Source organism: Martes martes (assembly GCF_963455335.1).
Source record: "Martes martes genome assembly, chromosome: 9".
Lineage (NCBI taxonomy): Eukaryota > Metazoa > Chordata > Mammalia > Carnivora > Mustelidae > Martes > Martes martes.
Genome location: NC_137896.1, coordinates 57150164 through 57174503, shown reverse-complemented (window position 1 = coordinate 57174503; position 24340 = coordinate 57150164).

The following is a 24340-nucleotide window of genomic DNA, read 5'->3' as shown; positions in this document are numbered from 1 at the left end:
CTGGACAAAATATGGGATACTGTAGTAGAGTCATTTTCCTCTTCCTTCCTTTCCTCCCTCTCTCCTCCCTCCCTCCCTTCCTCTATCTTCCTTCCTTCCTTCCTGTCTTCCTGTCTTTCTCGTAATCTTTGTACCCAACATGGGGCTCAAACTCATGACCCTGAGATCAAGAGTTGCTCTACAGACTGAGCCGGCCAGGCGCCCCTAGCGTCAATTCCTCCTCGCTGGCGGACAGTCAGACATGAGTGGAGAAGGGTGGCTGAGACAAAGCTTTGTTCATGAGATTCCATTTCTTTCTCTTATTCTCAGAAGACTACACTTCACTGTCCCTTGTCATTATATGGTGCTCATTTGATCCGCTCTGGCCATTGAAATGTGAGTGGAAATAATGTGTGTATGTCCAGGAGGTGATGGCGAAAAGCCCATGCACCGTTCAGTTCTTCAGTCTCTCTTTGCATGGTGAATATGGATGGCTCATGTCTGAGAAAACAGAAGAACACAGCTGAAACACACTGGGTCCCTGAGTCACCATATAGAGAACAGTTGCCCTCGAGAAATGTCTGAACACACAGCAGACATGACATGAGCAAGAGATAGACTTTTATTGTGTTAAATCACTGGGATTTGGGAGTTCTTGGTGAGGATGGCATTGTCTAGCTTCTCTTGACCAATGCAGGAAGGCAGGACTATGAACCACCTTGCCACAAAGCAGCAAACACCACTGTTATACACATGCACCCGTACACATATATGTTTATTTACACATATGTAAATAATTAATTAAGGATAGCTAGTTAGTTAATTTATTTATAAAGAAAAAATTTACTTGCAAGCCTCTGCTGTCTTCTGATGAGGGTAGGCCTCATCATTCAAGAGCTTGTGGTTTGGGGTGCCTGGGTGGCTCAGTGAGTTAAAGCCTCTGCCTTCGGCTCGGATCATGATCCCAGGGTCCTGGGATCGAGCCCCACATCGGGTTCTCTGCTCCGTGGGATGCCGGCTTCCTCCTCTCTCTCTGCTTGCCTCTCTGCCTACTTGTGATCTCGGTCTGTCAAATAAATAAATAAAATCCTTAAAAAAAAAAAAAAAGAGCTCGTGGTTTGCTGGACAGGCCACAGATTTGAGTGGGCAAAACTGGAGGGAGAAGCCGGGGCATAGCTGAACTGCTCTGTGCATAACAATGAAGGGGGATATGAAGGGCCATTTTGAAAATTCAGGGGGCAGGCAGCAGGAGCCAGAAGGCAGGTCCTCTGTAAAGGTGTGGGAGGAAAAGGGACCTCAGCGGCAACATGGTGAAGATGAGGTTGGGGAGATCAGTGCTTAACTGGGCTTCAAAGTTGTTTTCTAGATAATGTGTATAACATCTCAACTATCTCCCCTATGAATCCCTGTTTGATCTGTATTGTAACGTGGAGAGGATGGATGGCATTCTCTTGTACCCACACACATTCCTATAAAGAGCAGGCAATTCTACCGAACAGTTTCCAATCACTGATTTGGTGGAACCAACCAGACTGATCCAATTTTTAAAAGCCCTTCGAAACAATGCTGCACTGAAAATCCTAGTGGATAAACTTTGAACACACATGCACAAACGTTTGATTAATTTCTTAGGAAAAATTCCTAAGAGTTGATGATGAGGTGTTATGATTTTGGATGAAATATGAAGGTTTTTAAGGCTTTTGATGCTTTTGTATAATTGTGCTCCCAAAAGCTTATGTTATGGGAATTAGTAATCATTTGAAATCTAGTATAACAAGTATTTTTCTTCTTTTTCTCCTTTGTCATTTGCCTTTTTAGTGACACACACGTACATATATACTTTTGCACAAATATTTTCAATTTTATATAGCATCATGACAATCATTTACATTGTAAATTTAGCTTGGCCATTAGCTTGAAAATGTATTCCCTATTCTGATGCATTAATTTTTGGACTATTGAATTCATTTCTTATTTCATGAATCTATTTAATAGTTTTCTTAAAATGGGTCTTACAGTTTTTAACATTTGTTCTTGATTTTTTATTACTTTTATGAATGGAACATTTTCATGAAAGGTAATTTTATCTGGCTAGCCAATGTCATAACTTGATTTCTCACATTTTCTATTCTTCCTCTATTCATCTGAAATGCCATCAATGTCATATATAAATGTTTCTATATACTAGGACTTATTTCAAGACTATGCTGTTTTTTTCAGCCTGTGAATTATATTCAGAATTATAATTTTATATTATAAATTTTGAATTATAATGTTATATTACATTATATTAGTGGAAAATTATAATTCTAAATCTTGATAAATTATAAGCACAATTATAATTACTTAGGATAATTGATAGATTTATAAAATCGCACTTCTCCATCTGGAAGAATGATATATCAACCATTTATTGAAGTCCTGTATCATTCTTCATTGTAAGTGATGGCGTTTTCTTGAAATAGATTCTTTCAGTTTTTAAAATTTTGTTTCTGGATTTTTTTTTTTTTTGTATGAACTTTGTAAAGAGAAACACTTTCAGTTTTGCTCTCTAATTAGTTATTTCTGGTGTATGAAAAAGCTCGTGTGTGTGTGTGTGTGTGTGTGTGTGTGTGTTAGAATTGGCTACCTTACTAGATTTTCTTATTCATTTTGCTTTGCAGTTGAGTCTATAACTTTCTAGATAGGCAATCTCATCATCAACACATAATCATAATTTTATCTCATTTCAACTATTTATACCTCATTTCTTTCTATGGTTTATTAAACTGGCTAGAACAATCAGCGAACATTTGCAATAATAGACATATATATTTGTATTTCTGACTACAACATAAAACTTTTTTAGCTTTTGCCATTAGATACAATGTTGAGGTGTACTTTTATTATTATATTAGGAAGATCATTATTGTTTTAAAAATCAAGAACGGATAATGAATTCTATCAATTTTCACAGGTCTTGAAAGAAACCTTTGACATTGTGTATCCCATTCTGTGTGCATGTGTTTGTGAGCATTTCTGGAGAGGAAAGCTACTGTTTCCATTCTCATCCAGATATCTTACTCCTACATAGTTAGAATGTTTAAATTGGACAGTTTTTCTTACTATTAATGCAGTATTTCACATATATTGATTTTCTAATGTGAAAGCCTTCTGCATTCCTGAGCAAAGCTTGTCACTGACTATTGTCCTTGTAATACATTGGCAAGTTTGATTTGCCAGTATTTTATTTAAGAGTTCTGCATTTTTATTTCAGTCACTATCTTTCTCAGATACTGGTATCAGGATTACTTCTGAAAATAATCCTTATTTTCTATGTGCTATGTACATTTGAAAAAAGAAACATAAGACTTTTTTTTTTTTTTTTTACTTTGAAGTTTTGGAAGAGTTGAACTATATAAATCATCTGGGCCGCTCATTGTTTGTGGACATAAACCTTTAAATTCCTTTTCTCTTATAATAACTAATATACTTAATCAGTTTTGGTATGTGTCTATTTTAGTTATCATTTATTGGATACTATACTTTTAAGCCATATTTTAAAAATTATTAGCATAGAGTTGATTGAAATATATCCTAATACTTGAAAAAAGTTCACTGGAATCTGTGATAATATTTCTATTTTTGTTACTGGTTGTACCTATATATACTTTCTTTTTTCTTTAAGATTTTATTTATTTCACAGAGCGAGAGAGCACAAGTAGGCAGAGAGGCAGGCAGAGAGAAGGGGAAGCAGACTCCCCGCTGGGCAGAAAGCCTGATGCAGGGCTGGATCCCAGTACCCTGAGATCATGACCTGAGCCAAAGGCAGAGGCTTAACCCACTGAGACACCTAGGCGCCCCTATACTTTCATTTTTTATCTATCATTTTTGCCAGATATATAACACCTATATTAAGTTCATTATCATTTGCAGATAGTTTCAGATTTGTCTATTCATTTCTTTTCTAACTTACTAATCCACTTTTTTACATTTCTTAATTCTTTCATCATGCTTTCCTAGAGTTTTTTTACAATTTTTATCAATTCTATACTTAAACATTTGCCACATTTATCTTTATTAGTTCTTTTTCCATTAAAAACACATATAGTTTTGGTTTTCCTTCCTAATATTGCCTTGATTTCATATGTTTCAATTTATGCTTTTCTTAATGTTACTATTTTTACATTTTAAATTATATTTTAGGGACACCTGGGTGGCTCAGTCTGCCTTTGGTTTGGGTCATGATCTCAGGGTCCTGGAATCGAGTCCCGTATCAGGCTCCTTGCTCAGCGGGGAGTCTGCTTCTTCCTCTGCCTGCTGCTCCCCCTGCTTGTGCTCTCTCTCTCTCTGACAAATAAATAAATAAAATATTTAAAAAAAAATAAAATTACATTTTAGAGTATCACAAAGGACATACATACTTAGAATTTTTCAAAAATTCAAAATGAAAAAAAGAAACTACAAACTTATAGGAATTCGATCTCTTTTGAGAACTGTACTTTTTATAAAACATTATCCTTTGCCTCTTTTACATTTTTTAAAATTTTGAGTTTAGTTTTCTTTGATGTTTATATTGCAATTCCCAGTTTCCATGTACCGTTCTTGTTAGACCATCTTTTCCTCTTCTCTGTCCTGTTTTTTTTTCTGTTTTAAAGACAATTTAATTGATTGATATTTATTATTATAATGTTATATTCAATTTGACTTGTATCATCTTTGTGCTTTGTTTTGTGCTTGTGTGGGCTTACTTTTTGTATCAGAACACTCACACTGTGTCTGTTGTGTTATTTCCTTCACTGTTCTGAAGATGTCTGTTCTGTCTTACATCGTACAATATTTTCTATGTGTTGTTTTGAAAAATATTCTTCAAGATATAAAGCCATAGTTACAGGACTTAGCTTTGTAATTCACTCCTGATGCTTGCTACCTGTGTGATCTTTGTCAAGTTCCTTGCCCTTTCTGAGGTTCGGTTTCCTTGTCTGTAAAATGGGAATAACATGACTAAACGAATAAATGCACATAAAGCGCCTAGAATCGCTAGCACCATATGAAGATATCAATACACGTAATATGGTTCCAGTATTAATATTATCCTAATTGTTTTACCACTCTAATTTCCGAGCGAAAACAAGTGGTCTATTTTAAATTCTCTCTGTTCAGGAATACCACCTGTGGAAATATTTTTAATTAATTTTGCCTACAATAAGGTGAGCAACTGTAAATCTGCCTCGCGAGGCCTCTTTCATCTCTTTGATTATTGCTTCTGATCTATTTGCTTTCATCTCCTCTTCAAGAACAGAAATGATCTCTGTACTAATCAGGCCGTCTTTAAACTTCTCTTGTGCTTTGGAAAAGCTTCTCGAATTTGTCCCATCACGGATTAGATCCCTCCGTTGTGAGTTCTGTTCCTTATTGTATTCAATCTGGATTTTATTTTAGTGTGTAGTTTTATTTTCCTTGTGAGTCCTCTTCATATGATCCCTTTTTCCTTCTTCATGTTTTTTTTTTTAATCGATTCTTGTTATTTATCTTAAGCTACCCTCCTCCCTGTCCAGTGCTCCTGATTAAAAGAGGTCTGTCTTCTTGCCTTCTCTTCAATTTTTCTTCTAGTGGCTGCCCTGTGTCATTTTTAGTGAACTTCCTCTGGATGCTTCTCTGTCTCCCTTGTTCTTCAAGTTAAGTGGGGCATTTTCATTTGTTTTGTTTCGTTTCGTTTTTCTGTCTCACTAATGTCACTTCTCAGTTTTTAAAAACTTAATCATGCTGAAAGGTGGGATAATCCACACAGCCGTGTTTATTTCCAAGGTCGACTTCTCTTGGCTGCCCTCTGCACGCACGGTGGGATGACCAGCTCTCCTCAGGCGTGCGGCAGGAGGCTGCCGGCTGCATGATGCTTTACTCCAATCTCGCGTTTCAGCGGGCGTTCCTCGGACGCAGCTCTCCAGGACTGTCAGGGGACCTCCTCCCACCTGCTGTTTGATTTCCTAATAAATCTGTGTTGTCAGAGACCAAAATAGCATGAACGACTTCTGGAGATTCTGTGCTTTCTGCACCTGCCTACCTTGCTTGACTTTGAGGAACCATACTTCCTGAGCTAAGATGTGGGACTGCATGTCTACCCCGCCAGTCACGCCTCTCCCTTGCAGTCATTTCCTGGTGATCACTTTCTCTGAATGGGTTTGGGCAAGTGGTCAGAGTGAGACAGTAAATCAGAATTCTCTCCTCCAGCCAAAGGACCAGGGTCAAAGCCTGACTATATCAAGGTGACCTTCACCTTGATAACTGGTGTCACCATACATTCTTGGTCTCACCTTGACTCCCATCACTGTTGGGAGATACTGATATACAAAGAATAGTGAAAAGTGACCTCCTAAAGGACAAAGGAGGTTCTTTTGCTACCCACAAGTTTCTTAAGATTGAGAGTTATATTAGGCTCATTTTCCTATATATCCAGTATTCAATTCTTAATGATTCTTTCTTATTCAGCTTTGTTCATTTTTTTTCCTTCTGCTGGATTATCTTCATAGTTTTCTAACTAACTTAACTTGTTTGATGTTGATCTTGCTCCCACCTTTCTTGCACTCAGTGCTAAAAGAATCATTCCGAAATGCACATCAGATAACCTAAAGCATTTACTTACAAAAACCTACAATAACCCTCCCCATAGCAAATGGCTTAGGATGATATATACAAGGTCTGTATCATCATGTGGGTCCTTCCTAGTTTTCTCTTCTTATCTGTCTTGAGTCCTACATAATCACTCAGAGATTCAAAGTAGATGACTTACCAGAAAGCTAGCTAATAAATAAATATAGAAGGAATATTTTGCAATCAATTTTTAAATTTTACATAGGGGTTATTTTCAAGAAGCATGGGAAAGTTTTTCAAAATTTTTAGGCTTTTACCTGACTTTTCATCAACATTTTTGTGTTTCCTGTGAATGTATTTCAGTCAGTTTTCCACTTACATTTATTTCTGTTTGTTTTCATGCTTCTGCAAAAATTTCTTTAACTCATATTGAAATAACCATGCCAATGCTTATCTATTACAGAAATTTAACTATATTAACTTTATACTCTACTATGCATTGTAAATAAAGCTATATACTACAAATTTATAACTATACTAACTTAACGTAAATATCAAAAAGTAAATAAGCCTAAAATAAATATTTTAAACTAGTTTACATTTTGATAACTACTGTTATATTATTTTGGTAACTTTCCTTGTAAGATTAACGAGTGTTTACTTTTTTCTTTCTAAATTATGTTGCCTTGATATTTTCATTTCTTCATAGCAAAGCATATTTTCACCTTATAAAATAATTCAGTAGCATTCATAGATCACTTTACATAAGGAATATACAAAGGTACAAACCCAATGAAAGATGAGCTATTCTTTTCTCTTTGCCCTTAAATTGAAAACATGTTTTGGGAAATTTTAAAACATTGGGAAATTAAACAAAGAAGAGAGGAAAAACTTATCAGGATGATTCCACATTAAGTTATTACCATGAATTTTTACTTTTCTCCATAAACCTGCAATTGAATGATAGTCCCTAAATTTGGCTAATAATTTTTTAGAAAGAGAAAATGTTGTAAGCAGATAAAAATATGAAGTTTAAATTATAAATTTAGTAAAATTAGTAAGGTAACTTAGGAAATTTACCTTTCCATCCAAAGGTTAGTAAATGCATCTATGAGGAGCTTTGGGTGACATGAGTTACCAAGACATAGGATTGCAAAAAGTAAGAGAAGACAGGCAAAAGTGCCCATTTATGCAATTCTAACAACAGACATGGATAGGTAAAGTTGTCCATACTTGTTCAATTCACATTCATTACACTAAAAGATTAAGAGGCAAAAAAGTACTTTTTAGAAATATATGGTTCAGATTCATCTATTGGATTTATTTTCCAGTAATTTCAGGTCTCCCTTTGATAACTGTGCTCAGTGCTCATTCACCACCAGCCCCTTGGTTCTGCCTCCACTGTGCAGACATATCCACTCAAAACACCCTGCAGCTCCTGGGTATTTACCCCAAAGATACAGATGTAGTGAAAAGAAGGGCCATGTGTACCCCAATGATCATAGCAGCAATGGTCACAGTCGCCAAACTGTGGAAAGAGCCAAGATGCCCTTCAACAGATGAAAGGATAAGGAAGATGTGGTCCATATATACAATGGAGTATTATGCCTCCATCAGAGAGAATGAATACCCAACTTTTGTATCAACATGGATGGGACTGGAAGATTATGCTGAGTGAAATAAGTCAAGCAGAGAGAGTCAATTATCATATGGCTTCACTTACTTGTGGAGCATAAGGAATAGCATGGAGGCCATTAGGAGAAGGAAAGGAAAAGTGAATTGGGGGAAGTCAGAGGGGGAGAAGAAGCATGAGAGACTGTGGACTCTGAGAAACAAACTGAGGGTTTTGAGGGGAGGATTCAGTGAGCCTGGTGGTGGGTATTAAGGAGGGCACATATTGCATGGAGTACTGGGTGTGGTACATAAACAGTGAATCTTGGAACGCTGAAAAAATAAAATAAAATTTTTAAAAAAGAAAAAAAAAACACCCTGCTGAAGCACCCCCTTTCCTTATATTTATAATACACCCAGAGATGTGGGATTTTTTTTTTTTAACAAAGGGGAATAATACCATATGCATTACTATTCATTCAACTTAGTTTCAACCTCTTTTTTTTTTTTTAAAGATTTTATTTATTTATTTGAAAGAGAGAGAGAGTGAGAGAGAGAGCATGAGAGGGGAGAAGGTCAGAGGGAGAAGCAGATTCCCTATGGAGCTGGGAGCCTGATGCGGAACTTGATCCTGGGACTCCAGGATCATGAGCCAAAGGCAGATGCTTAACCAGCTGAGCCATCCAGGCACCCCTCAACCTCTTTTTATTTCAGATTATATTTTTACTTTTTGTATTCTTTCTATATAATTACATAGTTTTAAAAGATGTGTTTCCCTAATGATTGCCATTAAAAATTTTCCCAATTTTTCTTATTTTATACTGTATTCCTGTTTCCCCTATTACATACACTCTTAAATATATATTTTTGTGCACTTGAGCAACTTCCAAAAATATTTTAATGGAAGTGTTACTAATAATTTGAAGGAATTGTCTGATCCAAATTGTAAGAGTAATTGAGAAAAAAACTGAAACATTAAATAAACTCATATTCTCACGTTTAAAAATAAAAGTACTGCATCTCTGTAAAAATGAAATTTCTATGTAATTCCAGGAAAAATTTTGCATTTAAAGAAATTACGCATAGGATTGATGAGTATCTTCTCTTAATGGTACATGAATTTTTTACTGTGATATTGACAGTGTGGTAGTTTGCTTGGAGGTGCAGGTTTTCTGTGTGTATGTATGTCTGTGCTATGTACACAAGTATGTGTTTATTATTTAAGGTCCCTTCAAGAAACAAATGACACTCTCAACCTAGATCACTTAAGAGGAGTTTAATGAATTATGCTTTACAAGAATTGTGGTCAGGGGGGCGCCTTGGTGGCCCAGTGAGTTAAAGCCTCTGCCTTCGGCTCAGGTCATGATCTCAGGGTCCTGGGATCGAGCCCCACATTGGGCTCTCTGCTCAGTGGGGAGCCTGCTTCCTCCTCTCTCTCTCTGCCTGCCTCTCTGCCTGCTTGTGATCTCTGTCAAATACATAAATTAAAAAAATCTAAACAAACAAACAAAAAAAGAATTGTGGTCAGGGTGTAGGGGATTGCACAGTGTAGTCCACTCTCCTGACACAAGACCTGATGGGACAAGGAAAGAGGGCGCTTAGTGACTTGGAGAGGACAGTTCTCCTCTCTTGAAGAGGACACAGCTATCCCCTAGAACTCTGCAGGGAGGGAGAATGAGAAAAAAATACCAGATTTCCACCTCTCCTGCTCTCAAGCTTCCTGCATGCCCTCCCCTAGCATGAACCTATGTGGATGCTAGAGCAACAGACAAGGCAACTCATGACTTGTCTCTAAAAACTAGCCTCCTGGAGACAGGATAGGGTAGAGATGGGAAAGGAGTGAAAGAACAAATGGAAGAACAAATGGGAGAAAAAAATCAGCCCAGGTGCTGACTATGCACACATGTATGTATATTTGTAGTGCAGGTATGTACATATGTGTAGAGTGTGTATGTGTGTGTATGTGTGTGTGTGTGTATTTGCAATACAGGGTTTCCTTTTGTTCTTTGACTTTAATAATAGAAGCACTTTTTAACAGAATCTTACAAGGAATGTCAGTAGATGAAACATATAAACCGAACTGGTTGGGTTGAGGCAAAAGCAGGGAAGCTTCGAGATCTACCTGAAGTGTGCCCCCTAACCCCCTGCAGCCTGGATAATACTACAGTATGGAAACTGTTTCATTAGTGGGATGGATTACTATAGGAACACAGGGTGAATTGAACCCATCATACTTTTACATCATCACCAGGAAAAGTGTAGAAACAAATCTAACAGACATTTTTGTTTTTGTAACTGTGACCTGAAAAACAATCTAATAAGCAATGTGTGGCATTCTCCTTCACTGAACATTATAGACTCATAGAATACTGAAGCTGCAAAGGACCTTATACCATCATATCACATCATGATAAAGCCTTGCTCATGTATAAGATGAAAGTTCATACCTCTGGGATGCACTTGGTAAACTGTTTCATTATTATGGTTACATATAACAGCATGCTGACAAGGTATGCCGGTTTTGGAAGTTGTTTGCCAACCAGAAGCAATATATACAGAGGTAATCAACTTTTGTACAAACATACTCATGGTATAAATAAATTGCTACCATGTATGCAGATGTAATATTTTGTACCTTTATAAAATCCATGGAGATTTTTAAAAAAGATTTTATTTATTCATTTTTGAGAGTCGGAGAGCATGGATGAGAGCATGAGGTGGGGGGACAGAGGGAGAAGGAGACTCCCCACTGAACAGGGAGCCTGTTGCTGAGTAGAGAGCCGGGCACTGGACTCGATCCCAGGACTCTGGGATCATGACCTGAGCCAAAGGCAGATGCTTAACAGACTGAGCCACCCAGGTGCCCCTAAAATCCATGGAGATTAAAAAAATAACCTTGAAATTTTCCATTATGCACATTCATTTTTATCATGCTTATAGAACTTGCAATTTTTGAACAATCCGGGACACATTTTATTTATTCCTAGAAAAACGGCTGAAGTTAAAAAAAAAAAAAAAAAGCAAATATCTAGTAGATAGTAAACTGTTTACTTACCTCTAGGGAATATTGAAAACTTGGAAACAGGAGAAGAGAAGAAAGTTATACTTCTATTCTGTTAAGGTTAGCACCTGTAACTTAAGACATTTCTTGCACCAAGTAAGTACGTCCCTTTATGAGTTATTATTGCAATTGTGAAAAACCTTTATTACTGTTCTCTGAATTTTATTCCATATATCTGCTCTGACTGTGTCACAGTATCCTTGGGGCTTGCATAGCAAAGTCATGTGCCTTTAATAAATATTGGTATGAGGACCTAAAGGAGGTGAAATAGACTCACTTTAAGAAATCCTGCACCTGATGTTTTAGTATCTGCTTTCTTTGAAAATATCTAAATTTCTTCCTCCCTCACATGACCTCTGGGATAATATGTTTGGCTCTTAATAGGTGGTCTGAATGGAAGATATGCCAGAGGAATGGCACATACAAGGAAAAAGAGACTGCAAACAGTGAATCCTGAAGGACACTAAGAAGAATGGGGATTTCGCATGTTTTTTTTTATTAACATATAATGTATTATTAGCCCCAGGGGTACAGGTCTGTGAATCATCAGGCTTACACACTTCACAGCACTCTCCATAGCACATACCTTCACCAATGGCCATAACCCAACCACCCTCTTCCTACCCCCTCCCCCAGGCAACCTTCAGTTTGTTTTGTGAGATTAAGAGTCTCCTATGGTTTGTCTCCCTCCCAATCCCATCTTGTTTAATTTATTCTTCTCCTACCCTCCAAACCCTCCACGTTGTCTCCCAACTTCCTCATATCAGGGAGATCATATCATAGTTATCTTTCTCTGATTGACTTATTTGGCTCAGCATAATACACTCTAGTTCCATCCACGTCGTTGCAAATGGCAAGATTTCATTTCTTTTGATGGCTGCCTGGTATTCCATTGTAAATATATCCCACCTTTTCTTTATCCATTCATCTGTTGATGGACATCTAGGTTCTTTCCATAGTTTGGCTATTGTGGACATTGCTGCTATAAACATTCGGGTGCACGTGCCCCTTTGGATCACTACATTTGTATATTTAGGGTAAATACCCAGTAGTGCGATTGTTAGGTCATAGGGTAGCTCTATTTTCAACTTTTTGAGGAACCTCCATGCTGTTTTCCAGAGTGGTTGCACCAGCTTGCATTCCTACCAACAGTGTAGGAGGGTTCCCCTTTTTCCGCATCCTTGCCAGCATCTGTTGTTTCCTGACTTGTTCATTTTAGCCATTCTGACTGGTGTGAGGTGGTATCTCATTGTGGTTTTTGATTTGTATTTCCCTGATGCCGAGTGATGTGGAGCACTTTTTCATGTGTCTGTTGGCCATCTGGATGTCTTCTTTGCAGAAATGTTTGTTCATGTCCTTTGCCCATATCTTGATTGGATTATTTATTCTTTGAGTGTTGAGTTTGATAAGTTCTTTATAGATTTTGGATACTAGCCCTTTATCTAATATGTTGTTTGCAAATATCTTTTCCCATTCTGTCCATTGTCTTTTGGTTTTGTTGTCTGTTTCCTTTCCCATGCAAAAGATTTTGATCTTGATGAAGTCCCAACAGTTCATTTTTGCCCTCGTTTCCCTTGCCTGTGGCGATGTTTCTAGGACGAAGTTGCTGCGGCTGAGGTTGAAGATGTTGCTGCTTGTGTTCTCCTCAAGGATTTTGATGGATTCCTTTCTCACATTGAGGTCTCTCATCCATTTGGAGTCTAGTTTTGTATGTGGTGTAAGGAAATGGTCCAGTTTCATTTTTCTGCATGTGGCTGTCCAATTTTCCCAACACCATTTGTTGTAGAGGCTGTCTTTTTTTCCCTTGGACATTCTTTCCTGCTTTGTTGAAGATCAGTTGACCATAGAGTTGAGGGTCCATTCCTGGGCACTCTCTTTGGTTCCGTTGATCTATAAGTTTGTTTTTGTGCCAGTACCATAATGTCTTGATGATGACAGCTTTGTAATAGACCTTGAAGTCTGGAATTGTAATGCCACCAACTTTAGCTTTCTTTTTCAACATTCCTCTGGCTATTCAGGGTCTTTTCTGGTTCCATATAAATTTTAGGATTATTTGTTCCATATCTTTGAAAAAAATGGATAGTATTTTGATAGGGATTGCTTTAAATGTGTAGATTGCTTTAGGTAGCATAGACATTTTCACAATATTTGTTCTTCTAATCCAGGAGCATGGAACATTTTTCCACTTCTTTGTGTCTTCTTCAATTTCTTTCATGAGTACTTTATAGTTTTCTGAGTACAGATTCTTTGCCTGTTTGGTTGGTTTATTCCTAGGTATCTTATGGTTTTGGGCGCAATTGTAAATGGGATCGACTCCTTAATTTCTCTTTCTTCTGACTTGCTGTTGGTGTGTAGAAATGCAACTGATTTCTGTGCATTGATTTTATATCCTGACACTTTACTGAATTCCTGTAAAAGTTCTAGCAGATTTGGAGTGGAGTCTTTTGGGTTTTCCACATAAAGTATCATATCATCTTCAAAGAGTGATAGTTTCACTTCTTCTTTGCCAGTTTGGATGCCTTTAATTTCTTTTTGTTGTCTGATTGCTGAGGCTAGGACTTCTAGTACTATGTTGAATAGCAGTGGTGATAATGGACATCCCTACCATGTTCCTGACCTTAGCGGAAAAGCTCTGTTTTTCTCCGTTAAAAATGTTATTCACTGTGGGTTTTTCATAGATGGCTTTGATGATATTGAGGTATGTACCCTCTATCCTTACACTTTGAAGAGTTTTGATGAAGAAAAGATGCTGTACCTTGTCAAATGTTTTTTCAGCATCTATTGAGAGTATCATATGGCTCTTGTTCTTTCTTTTGTTAATGTATTGTATCACATTGCAGATGTTGAACCAAACTTGCAGCCCTGGAATAAATCCTACTTGGTCGTGGTGAATAATCCTTTCAATATACTGTTGGATCCTATTGACTAGTATTTTGGTGAGTAATTTTGCATCTGTGTTCATCAAGAATATTGGTCTGTAATTTTCTTTTTTGATGGGGTCTTTGTCTGGTTTTGGGATCAAGGTAATGCTGGCCTCATAAAATGAGTTTGGAAGTTTTCCTTCCAGTTCTATTTTTTGGAACAGTTTCAGGACAATAGATATTAATTCTTCTTTAAATGTTTGGTAGAATTCCCCTGGGAAGCCATCTCCCTGGGCCCTTGTTTGTTGGGAGATTTTTGATGACTGCTTCAATCTCCTTACTGGTTATGGGTCTGTTCAGGTTTTCCATTTCTTTCTGGTTCAGTTTTGGTAGTTTATATATTTCTAGGTATCCATCCATTTCTTCCAGATTGTCAAATTTGCTGGCATATACTTGCTCATAATATGTTCTTATAATTGTTTGTATTTCTTTGGTGTTGGTTGTGTTCTCTCCTCTTTCATTCATGATTTTATTAATTTCGGTCCTTTCTCTTTTCTTTTTGATAAGTCTGGCTAGGGGTTTATTAATCTTATTAATTCTTTCAAAGAACCAGCCGCTAGTTTCGTTGATTTGTTCTACTGTTTTGTTTGTTTGTTTGTTTCTGTTTCATTGATTTCTGCTCTGATATTTATTATTTCTTTTTTTTAAGATTTTATTTATTTATTTGACAGACAGAGATCTCAAGTAGGTGGAGAGGCAGGCAGAGAAAGAGAAGAGAGAGAGGAGGAAGCAGGCTCCCCACTGAGCAGAGAGCCTGATGTGGGGCTCGATCCCAGGACCCTGGGATTATGACCTGAGCTGAAGGCAGAGGCTTTAACCCACTGAACCACCCAGGTGCCCCAATCTTTATTATTGCTTTTCCCCAGCTGGGTTTAGGCTTTTTTTGCTGTTCTTTCTCCAGCTCCTTTAAGTGTAGGGTTAGGTTGTGTATTTGAGACCTTTCTTGTTTCTTGAGAAAGGCTTGTATTGATATATATTTTCCTCTCAGGACTGCCTTTGCTATGTCCCATATATTTTTAAAAGTTGTGTTTTCATTATCATTTGTTTCCATGAATTTTCTCAATTCTTCTTTAATTTTCTGGTTGACCCACTCATTCTTTAGTAGGATGCTCTTTAGCGTCCATGTATTTGGGTTCTTTCCAAGTTTCCTCTTGTGATTGAGTTCTAGCTTCAGAGCACTGTGGTCTGAAAATATGCAGGGAATGATCCCAATCTTTTGGTACTGGTTGAGACCTGATTTGTGACCCAGGATGTGATCTATTCTGGAGAATGTTCCATGTGCACTAGAGAAGAATGTACATTCTGCTGCTTTGGGATGGAATGTTCTGAATACATCTGTGATGTCCATCTGGTCCAGTGTGTCATTTAAGGTCTTTATTTCCTTGTTGATCTTTTGCTTGGATGATCTGTCCATTTCAGTGAGGGGGGGTTGTCTCCTATTATTGTATTATTGTCTATGTGTTTCTTTGATTTTGTTATTAATTGGTTTGTATAGTTGGCTGCTCCCATGTTAGGGGCATAGATATCTAAAATTGTTAGATATTTTTGTTGGACAGACTCTTTGAGTATGATATAGTGTCCTTCCTCATCTCTTATTATAATCTTTGGCTTAAAATCTAATTTATCTGATATAAGGATTGCCACCCCAGCTTTCTTTTGATGTCCATTAGCATGGTAAATTGTTTTCCACCCTCTCACTTTAAATCTGGAGGTGTCTTTGGGTATAAAATGAGTTTTTTGTAAGCAGCATTTTGATGGATTTTGGTTTTTTAATCCATTCTGATATCCTGTGTCTTTTGATTGGGGCATTTAGTCCATTTACATTCAGGGTAACTATTGAAAGATGTGAATTTTGTGCCATTTTATTGCCTATAAGGTGACTGTTACTGTATATTGTCTCTGTTCCTTTCTGGTCTACTACTTTAAGGCTCTCTGTTTGCTTAGAGGACCCCTTTCAATATTTCCTGTAGGTCTGGTTTGGTGTTTACAAATTATTTTAGTTTTTGTTTGTCCTGGAAGCTTTTTATCTCTCCTTCTGTTTTCAATGACAGCATAGCTGGATATAGTATTCTTGGCTGCATGTTTTTCTCATTTAGTGCTCTGAATATATCATACCACTTCTTTCTGTCCTGCCCTGTCTCTGTGGATAAATCTGCTGCTTATCTAATATTTTTACCATTGTATGTTACAGACTTCTTGTCCTGGGCTGCTTTCAGGATTTTCTCTTTGTCTCTAAGACTTGTAAGTTTTACTATTAGATGATGGGGTGCAGACCTATTCTTATTGATTTTGAGGGGGATTCTCTGCACCTCCTGGATTTTGATACTTGTTCCCCTTGCCATATTAGGGAAATTCTCTACAATAATTCTCTCCAATATACTTCTGCTCCTCTCTCTCCTTCTTCTTCTGGAATCCCAATTATTCTAATATTTTTTTGTCTTATGATATCACTTATCTCTCAAATTCTCCCCTCGTGGTCCAGTAATTGTTCATCTCTCTTTTGCTCAGCTTCTTTATTCTCCATCATTTGATCTTCTATATCACTAATTCTCTCTTCTGCTTCATTTATCCTAGCAGTAAGAACCTCCATTTTTTATTGTACCTCATTAATAGCTTTTTTTTGTTTCAGCTTGGTTAGACTTTAGTTCTTTTATTTCTCCAGAAAGGGCTTTTATTTCTGCAGACAGTGTCTCTCTAATATCTTCCATACCTTTTTAGAGCCCATCTAGCACCTTGAGAATCATCATTCTGAACTCTAGATCTGACATATTACCAATGTCCATATTGATTAGGTCCCTAACCTTTGGTACTGTCTCTTGTCCTTTTTTTTTTTTTTTATGGTGAGTTTTTCCACCTTGTCATTTTATCCAGATAAGAATATATGAATGAGAGAATAAAGTACTAAAAGGGTGGCAAAGAAAAATGTATGCTGACCAAATCAGAATAGACCCCAAATTGGGGGGAGAAGAAAGGGGGTAAAAAGAAGTTTAAATTTTTTTTAAAAAATTAAAAAATATGTATTTATTTGACTGGTGAATAAAACAGAGCCACCCACTTGATTTTGGGTATATTTTGGTCTCTTAGAAGAAACTACCCCCCAAAATTTTAAAGAAAGAAAAACTTGTATAGTATATATAAAAAATAAGGGTAAACAAGATGAAGGGATGGACTATGACTGTAAAGATGAAAATTTAAAAAAAAATTCTAAAAAAAGGAATTGATAAGTTGGTTGGAAAAAGAAAGAAAAAGAAAGTGGAGAGAATTTGCTCAGGCTGGAGACTAGAACAAAGCTCTGTGCTAGATTTAGGGTATATTTTGTTCTATTAGAAGAAATTCTATCCCAAAATTTTTTAGAAGAAAAAACACTATACGTATTCAGAAAAATAAGGTTAGAAACAATGAAGGATAAAATTTGACTATAGTAATGAAGGTTTAAAAAGATTTCTTTTTTAAAGAAAGGTACTGTTAAGATAAACTAGTTAAAAAATGTTAAAAGAGGAAAGATGAAAAGTTAAAAAAATTAGAATAAGAAAAAATAAAATTCAAAAAATTTAATTAACTTTGCAAGACCAAAGAATCATGGGGAGAAAGCCATGAATTCCATGCTTTGCTTTCCCCTCCTCTGAAATTCCTTTGTTGTCCTTTATCAGTGAGCTTGGTCTTGGCTGGATGTTCTTGCTGATCTTCTGGGGGAGGGGCCTATTGCCATGATTCTCAAATGTCTTTGCCCAAGGTGGAATTGTGCCACCCTTGCCAGGGGCTGGGCTAAGTAATCTGCTCAGGTTCACTCTCGGTAGCTTTTTTTCCCTGAACACTTTCCGTAGAGCTCTGGAGGACAGCAATGAAAATGGTGGCTTCCCAATCTCCAGCTGGGAGGAGCCAAGAGCTCAGGGCCCCATTCCTCAGTGTGCTCTCAGAGAAAAGCAGTCAATCACTGCTCCTTGGTCTCTGGGTGTGCTCTGAGCTCACCTGGTCTGTGACCAAGCATTTCTGTCTCTGGCACACAGCCCCGTTTGGAGTCTCCAAACCTGGCAGATCCTGCCACTCTGCTCTTTTGGTGGATGGAGGTGGGTTTCCCTGGATCTGCACCTTGTGGGGTCCCTGCACAAAGAGCAGTGGTCCAACTGTGCTGCAGATTACAGTTTAAGGTAACCCCGAGCTGAGAGCTCACTCCTCGACTCTTGTTTCCGCAGCCAGCTTCCCCGCCCTGATACCTGTGAGCTCTGCTACACTCTGACACCCCCGATCCTTCTGTGACCCCGTGGGACCTGAGACCACACTGTCCCTGTGAGGGCTAGATCATGGCTTAGCTTCTGGAGCCATATCCCTCAGTGGAACAGACTTTTAAAAGTTTGGATTTTGTGCTCTGCTACTCCACCACTTGCTGGGAGCCGCCCCTCCCCCCGTGGTCTATCTTCCCGTCTCTTCAGATTCACTTCTCTGCATGTCCTACATTTCAGAAAGTGGTCGATTTTCTGTTTCTAGAATTGCTGTTCTTCTTCTCTTTGACCTCCTGTTGGGTTTGTAGGTGTTCAGAATAGTTTGATAACTATCTAGCTGAACTCCTGTGACCTGATACTGTGACCTGTGACCTGCTACTCCTCTGCCATCTTGACTCCTCCCTACATATTTTTTTAAAGACTTATTTGTAGCTCTTATCCTACTTTTCCACCATGTGATATTACAATATTTTTTTTTTCTTCTTCTGTGATTTACTCATGAGCTATCTGTGCTCCCTACCAGTTCCCAAGCAAACTTTTGGCCCTGGCTTTTCTATTACAACTAATGGCACTTCTGATGCTATTAATGGATTCCCGATTTTCACTGACTATTAAGATCACCATTAGCCACAGGAACTTCTTAATTTTAAGCTTAGATCAATTAAAATGAAATATTAAAGTTCAGCCCCCCCTTAGGTACAATAGTACATTTCAAGGGTTCGATAGCCACATGTGCCTGGTGGCTACCATATTGGAGTGCAAATATAGAACATTCTCATCATTACAGAAAGTTCTTTTAAACAGTACTGTGTCAACTTGACTGGGTAAGAGATACTGATAGCTGGTAAAGCATCATTGCTGGGTGTGTATTTCAGGCTATCTCACAAAGGAATTAGCATTGGTATTGGTAAACTAAGTAAAGCAGATGGGCCTCCCCAATATGGGTGAGTATCATGCAATCTCTTGAGGGCCTGGATGGAATAAAAAGGCAAAGGCAGGACTAGTATATTCACTTTCTGTTGGAATTGAGACATCTAACTTTCCCAGTCCTCAGACACCGACTTTCGGTCCTCCAAACTCAGATCCTAGCTTATACCATCAGCAACCCAATCCTCACACCTTTGGCCTTGGACTGAATTATACTACTGGTTTCCCTGGTTCTCCAACTTGCAGACTGCTGATTGTAGGATATCTCAGCCTCTAACCATGTGAGCCAATTCCTTATAATAAATTTCCTTGAAACTTCTTATGTATGTATGTATGTATCTATCTATCTATCATCGTATGTATGTATGTATCTACCTATCTATGTATCTATATATCATCTATCATTGTTTTTGTTTTTCTGGAGAACCCTGACTAATATAGAAAACTGGTATTGAGATGGAGGGGTCCTGCTGTCAAACATACCTAAAAATGTAGAAGCAGTTGGAATTTACAATTGGGTAATGCCTAGAAGTTAGAAGAGTTTGGAGGCACATGCTAGAAAAAGCTGCAATGTTCTTGGAGACCTATGTGGTCTTGAACAAAATGTTGGGGAATATGGATTGTGCATGCCATTCTGATGAGGATGTAGACAGAAATGAGGAAGATGTTACTGAAAATTGAAGAAAAGGTGATCCTTATTAAAAAGTGGTAAGGAACTTGGCTGAATTATGTTCACATCCTAGTGTTTTGTGGAAAGCAGAACTTGTGAGCAATAAAATTGGGAATTTAGCTGAGAAAATACTTGAGCAAATTGTTGAAAGTACAAGTTGGATTCTCTTGAATGCCTATAGTAAAATGTGACAAGAGAGAAATGATTTAAAGATGAAAATGTTCATCAAAAAAGAAGCAAAATGTAAGTTTGAAAATTCTCAACTGAACCATATTGAAAGGCAGGACAAAAAGCTTGCTTGGGAAAGTACAGAAAGGGTGTGGCCAAATTTAATAAGGATCTGAGTATGGCCTGGCCATCTCAGTAGAAGCTAGATAAAACAACATGGAGATTAGTCAGCCATCTAAACAAACCAGGACCAACCACTGTGGTCCAAGACAATGGAAGAATGACCCCCAAAGCAATTCAGAGATTAAGAGCTGCCTCTCCCATCTCAGGCTAGAGTCCAAGGGCCTGGGGGTCAGAACAATTTCAAAGGGGAAGCTGCCTCTCTCGGGCGGCTCCTCACATTGTGGACTCTGCTTCCTGGGTTCCAGAGACATGCTCCTCAGTTGCTCCAGGTGTGACTCCAGCAGGCCCCCAGGGTGGCGTGCAGTGAGTCCAGCAAGGCACAAGGATAAAGGATGGAGCAAGCTGGAACCACCCAAGTCGGCCCCAACTGGCAGGTATGCCAGCTAGGCTGAGAGGGCTGCTGTGGGTGTAGGGCTACTGCAGAGAGCCTCCACTAAAGCAAAGCCTAGCCAATTGGAAGACAGAGCCAACCCCACCCAGACCTGTAGAGTCAAAGCATGTGCTTCTTTCCTGGGAGAGATGTAGACACTACACTTCTTGAGTTTGGCTGGATGGGCTGCTTTCAGCAGAGTCACAGGGGAAGAACTTCCTTGAGCCTTGGGGACCCAACTCCCACACTAGTGGGTCAATAGGGTGGGCATTGAACCAAAGAGGACTGTTCTTGAGACTTGGGTTTCATGTTTGGCCTATAGGTTTTGGACTTACCTTGGACCAGTTACTCATTTTTCTTTTCTATTTCTTTCCTTTAGAATGGGAATATCTCTCTTGTGCCTGCCCCACCATTGTATTTTGGAAGCGCATAACATGTTGGATTCCAGAGGTTCACAAGTGGAGTCTCACCTATGTCTTATTTTGATGAGACTTTGGATTTAGGTTTTTGAGCTGATGATATGGGAGAATATGAATTCATGGGGGCCAGGGGTTGAATTACTGTGGCTGAATGTCCCATCCCCAAAATGCATATATTGAAACCCAATGTCTAGTATGATGGTATTAGGAGGTGGGGTTTTTAGGGAGGCATGAGGGTGGAGACCTGTGGATATTGTTAGTACTATTATAAAAAGGCCCTGCAGATCTCCCTAGGCCTTTCTGCCATGTTGAGTTCACAGCAAGAAGGCCCCATTCATGAATGAGGAAGCCCTTGCTAAATACCAAATCTGTCAGCTCCACCATTCTGGACTTCTTAGTCTCCCCAGCTGTGAGAAAGACATGTTTGCTGTTTATAAGGCAATCATCTGTGGTGTTTTGTTATAGCAGCCCCAATGTACTAAGACAACCTTGTTCCAGACCCAGACCTCCATACTGGCATACTCCAGTATGGAGTACTGATATATATATATATATATATATATATATGTATGTATATATATATATGTATATATATATGTGTATATATATATATATATATACTGGTATACTCCATACTCCATACTGTCTCTACAACAAAAAGACAGCTTCTTCTGTGCTGTCAGTTGCAAGACCTGGCTGGCTATTCTTTAATAATATTTCTTCTTCTGGTCCCTGCTTTCCATTTCACCATCATCATCCAACTCCAGGCCCTATTACTTGTGTGAACAACTGCATCAGACCAATCTGATCTATTCACTTCCACCTTCTCTCCAATCCAATCCAATTCAATCCAAGTGGTCCACTGCAACTAGATTAAAAGTTGAAGCAAGTTCTCTTCAAATTTGACTCTATTGTCTGCTGAAGCCGGTCCTTAATTTGGAATTCACACAGACCTAGAGAGCAGTAAAGGGTTCTTCAAAGTGTTTTCATCTAGTTGCGAGTTGAAGAAAACCAAGTAGCTTACCTGCAGGGTTCTTATTTTATCATTTTTTTTATTATTAATTAAATTCTAAAACCTATCTCTTAATATACACAACATATGCTGTGCAATAAATTAATTCATGATTAAATCCGCAAATTTTACATTTATTGCCTTGTATATAAAATGATCTTTGAAGCATTAATGTAGCACTAATTATGTTTTTCATTTGATGTAAAGTGCTTATAAACTACCTCACATAACTACAAATTAAACTACATAGTAATACGTTATATGGTGTATTCTTCTTTCCAAAAGCTCAGGGACCTTTACAGAAATCATTTTATTAATCTTCACACATCTCTGAGATAAGATGGTTGGTTTTAATTATCCTTCCTTCTGCATTTGGAAAAGCTGAATGGATGCCATTTATCATTGAAGTATACAGGCACGGTACCAAGCGTGCTATGTTAATACAGAGTTGCATAAAGGCCGAAAACCCATCCCTTTCATCAAATATACATTATTGTTGAAATTTTCAGAAGTTCCATGCCGGTAGGAAATGAGCTGCCTTCTGTTCTGTTCAGGAGTACCAGATGACTTACCTTTTTCTCCTGTTCAATATTACGATACAGTGATCAGATCTCCAGTGACATAAGTCAGTGAATTTGGTATAGGACTTGCAAAAAAAAAAAAAAATCACCACTCTGTATCTCTGCTCCTGAGTCCTTAGGTCTGTCTTATTTTCACTCATGTTCAAATTCATATCACAACCATCTCTCTGCCACAATTGTAAATTGAGGGCAAAAGTGCTACCAACACAAACTCCATAAATAACTTCTCTATTTCTTTTTCCATGAACCTTGGCACAGGTGTGGGAAAGAACAGAAATGCATTTAAAACTTGATAAAAAAAAAAAAACAATTAATGATGTACTATATGTTGGCTAATTGAACATAGTAATAAAAAATAAATAACTTGATTAGCTGAATTAATAACGGGGTCTACCCACAGAGCTGACATTGAAGAGGTATTCGTATATTTTCCCCCACAGGGAATATACTAAATAAACACAGATAATAAGCACTCCTTCTGTTATTTTATAATGGCTCATGTAAAAATGAAGATGTGTTTACTCACAGGTAACAAAATTACCAGGTGGAGAAAGGGAGCTGATTGAGAACAGGCTGAAGAGATGTAGAAACTCCAAGAAATTTTAAATTCTTCATACAGTCCACTAAATACTTTAAATAGTCCACAGATAATTGAGAATTCATGACGTTTCCAAAGACACAAGGCATAAAACTTGTGTAAAATAAAGACTAATCCATGGGGTGACTTAGCAACTGGGGAACAGAGACAAAAAAACATGTACTGGACTAAACTGACTCTATGTATTATGAATAATGTCCACATAAAGGCATGCACACCTTATTGCATGGATCTGCTTAATGCAGACAAAGAAAAGTCAAATACTTTGAAATATAATCCACAGAAATGAAGGTGCTTAGCTAACTACATTGTTAAACAATGTTGTCACCAAACATCGTGAAGAAGAAGATATGCCAAAGATACTCATCGGTTCTACGTATAACTTTCCTAAAAATAATAGTATTCATTAGATTATATAGCAACTTTTTAAGAAAAAAAATTTGATATTTGAATAGGAAGGTTTATTTAAGTCTTCACTTCCCCCCCCCCCCCAGTTTTCTCTTTTTTACTTTTTATAATCTGGAATGGAGAGCTCTAAGAGAGGGACAAACGAATATGAATTCTGAATTCATCTGAAACTTGAAGTTCCCACCAAATTCGCTATAGAGGTATGTCTTCCCCAAAGGTTTGCTGCCTCCACAGAGTCAGTGACAGTACTTCTCTCTGTGATTCCAGGGTGAAAAGAGAAAGCTATGGGCTGGAGTAAGGGCATTGTCACAAGAGCTGAAAGCAGGAGGCAACTAAGCTTCCAGCAGAGATTAGTCAAAACCATCAGAAGTCATCAGTATGCTGAGGAATGCTATGAGACCTTAACCTGGCACTTGAATAAACAACACGAAAACTTAGCACTTGGGAACAACTTACATTTATTATTTCCTAGTGGGTCAGGAATCCAGGAACGGATTGGCTCCATTGTTCTGGCTTAGAGTCTCTTTCTAGGTGGTAATCAAAGGTGTTGGCTAGGGCTACACTGGTCTCCAGGCTCCAGTGGTGGAGGCTCTGCTTCCAAGCTCACCCCCACAGCTGCGGGAGGGCCCTGACTCACACATG